The 7383-nt window shown below is 43.3% G+C and overlaps 1 non-coding gene across 1 annotated transcript; it reads left to right on the plus strand.

Annotated features, from left to right (window-relative positions):
• Positions 1–1624: 1624 nt before the first annotated feature.
• LOC147360869 (small nucleolar RNA SNORA70) lies at positions 1625–1759 on the plus strand. Its single transcript, XR_015140122.1, has one exon. It is a non-coding gene; the product is annotated as a small nucleolar RNA SNORA70 (small nucleolar RNA).
• Positions 1760–7383: the final 5624 nt, after the last annotated feature.

Raw genomic sequence — 7383 nt, forward strand, 5'->3', positions numbered from 1 at the left:
AAGGAAATAGAAAAAAATACTTTTCCTTGTGATGAGAACTCTCAGGTTTTATTCTCTGAACAACTTTCATATATGGCATAGAGCAGTGTTAATTATATGTGTCATATTGTACATTATATCCCTAAAACTCATTTATCTTATAACTGGAAATTTGTAACTTTTGACCCCTTTCTTCTGATTCGCCACCCTATACCCACCTTCACTGACCACAAATCTGATCTCTTATTCTGTTTGTTTCTGAAGTATAGTTGACCTTCAACGCTGTTAGTTCCCATTACACAAGACAGGGATTTGATATTTCTATACATTTCAAGTGCTTATTTAATTTATATGCAGAGTACATCATGAGAAACGCTGAACTGGAAGAAGCACAAGCTGGAATCAAGATTGCCGGGAGAAATATCAATAACCTCAGATATACAGATGACACCACCCTTAGGGCAGAAAGTGAAGAGGAACTAAAAAGCCTCTTGATGAAAGTGAAAATGGAGAGTGAAAAAGTTGGCTTAAAGCTCAACATTCAGAAAATGAAGATCATGGCATCCGGTCCCACCACTTCATGGCAAATAGATGGGGAAACAGTGGAAACAATGTCAGACTTTATTTTTTCTGGGCTCCAAAATCACTGCAGATGGTGACTGCAGCCATGAAATTAAAAGACGCTTACTCCTTGGAAGGAAAGTTATGACTAACCTAGATAGCATATTCAAAAGCAGAGACATTACTTTGCTAACAAAGGTTCATCTAGTCAAGGCTGTGATTTTTCCTGTGGTCATGTATGGATGTGAGAGTTGGACTGTGAAGAAGGCTGAGTGCCGAAGAATTGATGCTTTTGAACTGTGGTGTTGGAGAAGACTCCTGAGAGTCCCTTGGACTGCAAGGAGATCCCACCAGTCCATTCTGAAGATCAGCCCTGGGATTTCTTTGGAAGGAATGATACTAAAGTTGAAACTTCAGTACTTTGGCCACCTCATGCGAAGAGCTGACTCATTGGAAAAGACTCTGATGCTGGGAGGGATTAGGGGCAGGAGGAGAAGGGGACGACAGAGGATGAGATGGCTGGATGGCATCACTGACTCGATGGACGTGAGTCTGGGTGAACTCTGGGAGTTGGTGATGGACAGGGAGGCCTGGCGTGCTGCGATTCATGGGGTCACAAAGAGTCAGACACGACTGAGCGACTGAACTGAACTGAACTGATAAATTTCAAAATGATCACCAGGGTAAAACTAGTTACAATATGTCAATGTAAAGACATTACCTATTTATTGACTGTATTCCCCACACTGGACAGGTCACCCCCATGATTCATTTATTTTGCAGCTGAAAGTTTGTAGCTCTTAATCTCCCTCACCTATTTCTTTGTTCTCCCAACCTTTCCCCTCTGGCAATGATCTGTTTGTTCTCTGTATCTATACCTGTTTCTGAAACAGGTAAATTAATTTTAATCATGTATTTCATTTAATCCAACATATTGAAAATGTTCATTTCAAACATAATCAACATAAAAATTATTAATGAGATAGTGTACATGTTTTTCATTCTAACTTTTGAATGTCAGTGTATTTTCCTTATTGATTGGGCATCATAATTGAGACACACCATTTTTAATAGTTTAAGTAATTTGCAGGCAATTAAACCGACTGTGCTCTCTTCCCCGTAGGAGCCTGGTGTGCGATGGCTACAGAAAGCAACCTCCTTGACAATGTATTCAGCCTGTTGCCTGTATGGGTTGCCCTAAGGGACCTTGGAGACAGCCCTTTCCAGTGGACATTCATGACTGGCATGCTGCCCCCAGTCTAGCTCCAGACAGATATGTGTGGTGCTTTTGGAAAGCCCCAGGGCACAGTGGCCAGGGTCCACATTGGTCAAGTCATAATGTCCAAGCTGCAGAACAAAGAGCATGTGATTGAAGCCCTCAATAGGGGGGCCTGGCCTCCAGAAAACCCACATCTCCAAGGAGTGGGTATTTACTAAGTTTAAAGCAGATGAATTTGAAGATATGGTGGCATTTGGCAAAACTAATACAATTATGTAAAGTTTAAAAATAAAATAAAATTAAATTAAAAAATGAAGATATGGTGGCAGAAAAGCAGCTTACCCTGGATGGCTGTGGGGCCAAATACATCCCTAATAATGTTCCCCTGGACGGATGGTTGGTCTTTTGCTCACAAGAGCCTTGGCGCCAGCCTCCTTACTCACGACCACCAATAAGTCCTATTTTCTTGTGTTCCCCCAAAATAGTTAAAGTAAAATGGATATCTATCAAAACTATAAAATTGCATTTCACAGGAAAACATGTTTTACACTTCAGTTTGAAGACAAATGATTTAAAATGAAATGAAGAATTCAGTTCCTCAGTGACATTAGCCCTATTTCAAGCACTGAGCAATCACATGACCATGGGCAGCTGTTCTGGACAGGACAGCTCTCATTAAGGGTTAGCCTCTCACCTAAGGCCAACACAGAGAGGGTTAAAAAATCAGAGAAGTGTATCACCATTTCAGAGGTGCCCTTCCTACTTTGTCACAGGCTTTATGCTTGAATGTCCCACAGACCCTCAGAGTTTGAATCTCTGGAGGTCCAGTCGTTAAGACTTGCCTTCCAATGTAGGGTTCAGGCAATCCGAGCCTGGTGCCCATCTTCCAGCAAGAATTCCTTGGGTTAGCATAGACTTAGTTCATGCACATAATGGCTTCATTGGCTGAATTGTGTGCCCCTGCATTCCTGTGTTGAAACCCTTACTCCGCAGCAACTCAGCATCTGATTGTACATGGAGGCAGGGCCTTTAAAGAGGTAATGATGTTACAGTGAGGTCACTAAAGTGGGCCCTAATCCAGCATGACCTGTGTCCTTATAAGCGAATAAATGTGGGCACAAGGAGAGACCTGAGACCAGCATGCACACAGAGGAAAGGCCGTGTGAGGACTCGGTGAGAAGGTGTTTTCTGTTAACAAGGGAGATGGGCTTCAGAAAAACTACCCCTACAGACAGACTGATCTTGGACTTCCAGATTCCAGAAATATGAGAGAAGAAAACTCTGCTGTTGAAGCAACCCGGGCTGTGCTATTTTGTTATGGGGGCTCGAGCAGCTAATAACGCCTGACATAGACAGGGTTAAAAAAAATCAGAGCAGTGCATCACCATTTCAGAGGTGCTCTTCCCACTGTGTCACAGGCTTCATGCCTGAATGATCCTCGGAGCTTGGATCTCTGGAGGTCCAGTGGTTTAGACTTAAGACTTTGCCTTTCAAGGCAAGGGGTGCAGGTTTGATCCATGGTAGGGGAACTAAGATCTCACATGCCTTGCGGGTGGCCACAAAACCAGAACATAAAACAGAAGCAGTGTTGTGACAAATTCAATAAAAGCCTTTAAAAGTGGTCCATGTAAAAAGAGTCTTTAAAAAAAAAAAGAAAAATAAACACGCAAGTGTGTGTGTGTGTGTGTGTGTGTGTGTGTGTTTCTTTAGCTGGCTTTGTTTGCAAGTGTTTTATCAGCTGTTTGGCCAGAATGTTGTGTGTCTTTTCCATTTGGAAGGTGGGGAGTGAATGAGTCACAGTGACAAACCACAAACATGCAGCTTTGAGGTTCAGTATGAAGTGTCGATGGCCATCAAGCCCTCGTCGTGCCTTTGTCCATCACAGCGCAGAAGTGGTGCCTCTTCACCGTCACCCACGTTCATTAACAGCGTCTGTGTCTATGCTAATACAATCAGGAAACGAGGCAGTCCATCTCTCCCTTCCCACAGAGAACAGGGTGATCAGCCATTAGTGATTCACACTGATGAGCTGCCACTAATTGCACAGAATGTAATTAGAGATTATATAATATTTGAGCTCTTGCAACTGTCATTAATGTCCACGACTCACCAGAGATGAGCCCTACTGAATGGAGTGTGATTGCCTGGGCTAAATCTAGTTAATCTGGGGTATCTTAATCAACACGGGATGCACTTTAGGCAGCGATTAAAAGCTCTGGTGACCTCAGAAAAAACCCTGCCATCCACCAAAGTCTGAATTGCTTACAATAGAGATCCCTTTCCAAAGAGGAATTTAATAATTAAATGGCCTGGAAAACTTGAGGGCAGAGTTATTGGATGATGTTAACACATTTAGATTTTTCTGTAACAGATATGGTGACCGAAATGTTGTACTGGTGCTGGTATTAATTTATGACACATCTGATATTGACTCGGGGTGTATTATCTGCTGAAGTTACAATGGTTTTTTTGTCATGTGGCTAAGGAGAACAGGATTAAGAAATTGTTCTTTGCAAGAGGAAAAATGACTATTCATAATGGCCTTCTTAGAGCATACTTCTGAAGCATTGTTTCATGGAATAAAATTTTAGAAGTGACAACGTTAGAGTGATATTTTGCTTCCTATAATGAGTAAAAGTTGGGTTCATGAGATATTACATTTCTCTGGGTCCTGAAGTCATGATAGGTTTTCAAGGCATTTGTAGCAGGAACTCTGGGTATCCGACCCCATGTTCCCTCAATCCATGAGTTCACCTGCAGCCGCATTGGACAGGTCCTGTGTATACTGTGAACTTCCCACCTCAGGCATCTTTATCTCCCTGCTTTTCTTCTCAGAGGCCTTCTTCAGCACCCCATGAGCTTGGTCAACCCACTTGTACGGCAAACTGTGAGTGTCAAGGATTCAACAACTCTGGGGTAAGTCTCAACAAAAGGAGGCTGGGAGCTGGTGAATCAATACCCCAGCTTCCCTCTCTGAAGATGTGTTCTCCAAGGTTTCTTAGAGGGTCTTCCTTAGCCTGCTCATTAATACTATTCTCCTTCTCTCTCTCACTTCCTGACTCCCTTCCTTGTGTTTCCTGTGGTCATCTCCCGTGATGGTTAATTTTATATGTCAGCTTGACTGGCCATGTGGTACCCAGATTAAACATTACTTCTGGGTGATCTGTGAGGGTGGTTCCAGAGAGGATTAGCATTTGAACAGATAGACTCAGTAGGCTGCCTTTCCTAGAGTGGGTGGGCATCATCCAATCCAGAGAGGGCCTGGAGAGAACAAAATGCAGAAGAAATGTGCCACCCCCCTTTTTTTTCCTGCCTCACTGTTGAGCTTGGACACTGTCTCATCCTCTCCTGCCTATGTCTCCTGAATCACACCACTGGCCTTCCTGGTCTCCAGGAAGGAGACAGGATCATGGGAATTCTCAGACTCCACAATGGTGGGAACCAGTTCCTCATTATACGTAATTTCCTATTGATACATTTCTCTGGAGATCCTTGAGTAAACCACCTCCCAGATAAACTACATGCACTCAAGTCCTTGCCCAGGATCTGCTTTGTTTGCTTGTTTGAATATTTATTTATTTGACTGCCTTAGGTCTGGCCTGCGGGATCCTTGTTGCATTACTTGGGGTCTTTGGTTGCACCTTGGAGACTCTCTAATTGTGGCACATGGGCTTAGTTGCTCTGTGGCATGTGGGATCTTAGTTCCTGACTAGGGATCAAACCCGTGTCCCCTGTATTGCAAGGTGGATTCCTAATCACTGGACCACAGGGAAATCCCTTGGGTCTGCTTTTGAAGAAACCCAACTAAACTAAATTAAAGGATTCTTACTCCTTGGAAGAAAAGTTATGACCAACCTAGACAGCATATTAAAAAGCAGAGACATTACTTTGCCAACAAAGGTCCATCTAGTCAAGGCTATGGTTTTTCGAGTAGTCATGTCTGGATGTGAGATCTGGACTATAAAGAAAGCTGAGCACCGAGGAATTGATGCTTTTGAACTGTGGTATTGGAGAAGACTCTTGAGAGTCCCTTGGACTGCAAGGAGATCAAACCGGTCCATCCTAGAGGAAATCAATCCTGAATATTCATTGGAAGGGCTGATGCTGAAGCTGAAACTCCAGTACTTTGGCCACTTGATGTGAAGAACTGACTCATTTGAAAAGACCCTGATGCTGGGAAAGATTGAAGGTGGGAGGAGAAGGGGACGACACGAGGCTGAGATGGTTGGATGGCATCACAGACTCAATGGACATGAGTTTGAGTAAACTCTAGGAATTGGTGATGGACAGAGGAGCCTGGTGTGCTGCAGTCCATGGGGTTGCAAAGAGTCAGACATGACTGAGTGACTGAACTGAACTGAACTGAACTACTCTTCTCTTCTTACCTTCCACCCTGGAGAAGGGAATGGCAATCCACTCCAGTATTCTTGCCTGGAGAATTCCATGGACAGAGGAGCTTGATGGGCTACAGTCCTTGGGGTCACAAAGATTCAGACACGACTGAGCAACTAACACTCACCTTCCACTCAGTCCTAATACTTCATCACCCTAAGAAGATGTAACCACCTGGAATAACTTCCAGTGGCCTCACTGTGGGTGTGCAAATCCTCTTGGTGTGAGGATTTTACCAGTGAATTTATGTGAATTAAAATCTTTTTTACCAACCATAATTTGTGATTTAAGTGACAGTACACATAAAGGGCTGTTTCCAAAGTGAAATTTGTACAGATTTACAAATTTCAGAGACCCGAGCAGTTTAATATGGTCCAGTGTTTCATAAAAGAATATGACTATTGTATAGAGGCCGAGGAAAACAGCAACTCATGATTTATGAGACTTTTCTCCCATTTAGGTGTTTTATAAAAATAATAAATACACTGGCGTCTTTGTTTTGTAAGGTGCTTTCTGGTGGTTGCTTAAGGAGCTCAAAGTCTTTCAGATTTTGTTTTAGAAAAGTTCTGCTGAGTCATATATAAGGACAGGAACTTGGAGTGCCACTTACTCTGTGCCAGTCACTGTGCTAAGATTTCTGCTGTAAGAACTATTACTATTATCCCCGGTTACAGGTGAGGAAAAACGTGACTTAAGAAGATTAACTGGGTACTTCCCTAGGAGTCCAGGGGTTAAGAATCCACACTTATACTGCAGAGGGCATGGGTTCAGTCCCTGGTCGGGGAGGTAAGTTTCCATATGACAAAAAAAAAAAGAGAGAGAGAGAGAGAAGAAAGGTTAAGTGATGTCTTGCCTAAAGCCACATGACTTATATATGGTGCAGGCAAGAGCTGGCATAGACTCTCCTTACCTTAGAGCTTCCCAGGTGGTACTCGTCATAAAGAACCTGCCTTCCAGTGCAGGAGACATAAGAGATGCAGGTTCAATCCCTGGGTTGGGAAGATCTCCTGGAGGAGGGAAAAGCAACCCTCTCCAATATTCTTGCCTGGAGAATCCCATGGACAGAGACGCCTGGCAGGCTACAGTCCATGGGGCTGCAGAGTTGAACATGACTAAAGAGACTTAACATGCGTGCAAGCCCTGCTTACCTTAAAGCCCATCATTTGTTTTCAGACTGAAAATCAAAGAGGTTAGAAAGCTCCCTCAGGGTTCCTCTACTCTGATGGTCAGCA

This window comes from Bos grunniens, chromosome 13, assembly GCF_055505025.1.
Source record: "Bos grunniens cultivar Pamir isolate PY7600 chromosome 13, Bosgru_T2T1.0, whole genome shotgun sequence".
NCBI classification, from domain to species: domain Eukaryota; kingdom Metazoa; phylum Chordata; class Mammalia; order Artiodactyla; family Bovidae; genus Bos; species Bos grunniens.